This window comes from Frankliniella occidentalis, unplaced genomic scaffold (genome assembly GCF_000697945.3).
Source record: "Frankliniella occidentalis isolate FOCC.00 unplaced genomic scaffold, Focc_3.1 Scaffold62, whole genome shotgun sequence".
NCBI lineage: Eukaryota > Metazoa > Arthropoda > Insecta > Thysanoptera > Thripidae > Frankliniella > Frankliniella occidentalis.
This window is the reverse complement of record NW_026267192.1, coordinates 1230184-1231048: the sequence shown is the minus strand read 5'-3', so window position 1 is coordinate 1231048 and position 865 is coordinate 1230184.

The following is an 865-nucleotide window of genomic DNA, read 5'->3' as shown; positions in this document are numbered from 1 at the left end:
GTTACCCAGTCACGGCTCAAAATGCAACAGGTGGTGTCGAACCATGACGCTTGCCTCCCCTGCGCCGAGCTGTCTGGTAGAGAAACGACCCGAACAGGTTCGTTTACAAACATGACTTGGCCCTGGGTAGAGACCCGCAACGAGTGAGCTACGCGAGCAAGGCGCTAGAGCCGCGCGCTGCGAGCTATTTTGCTCGTGGACCGCGCGATTTCCTTGCTCGGCTCTGCTCGGCTCGCGCATGCGACTACGAGCTATTTAGCTCGTGGCTTGTGTGCGCGGCGGCGCTGCAGGCGCAGGCGACGGCGAGCAGGGGAACCTGCATGCTGTAGCAATGGGCCGGGCCTGCGAGCAAATTTGCTCACACGAGCAGCGCGAGCAGCGCCAGGGGGGCCTTCGGAAAGCTAGGCTGTCTCCGCCAAGGAGGCGCGCGGCTCCAGCGCGTTGCTCGCGTAGCTCACTCGTTGCGGGTCTCTAGCCCTGGGTGGATCGGAAGGCAGAGCCAAACGGTAGACTCAGTAGACCGAGGGTTTTTACAGAAGGGTATTGGGCGCGCGGTCGATCTCAAGACACACTGCACTCGGCCATTTCACACGAACACGACACTCGGACGCTGCAGTTTGATCACTGCACTAACACTGCGCTGGCCTGGCGTTGGTCCGTTGGGTTGGGACGGCGAGGTCTCTCGAGCGCCCGCAGCGTAGGCAACAAACACACTCCAATGCTTGGATGTCTTCGTACTGCCAACCTGCCAGGCGTTCGACCAGCCAGAGGCCAGAGCGCCAAGCGCCGCCGTTGGGTTGGGACGGCGAGGTCTCTCGAGCGCCTGCAGCGTAGGCAACAAACACACCCCAATGCTTGGATGTCT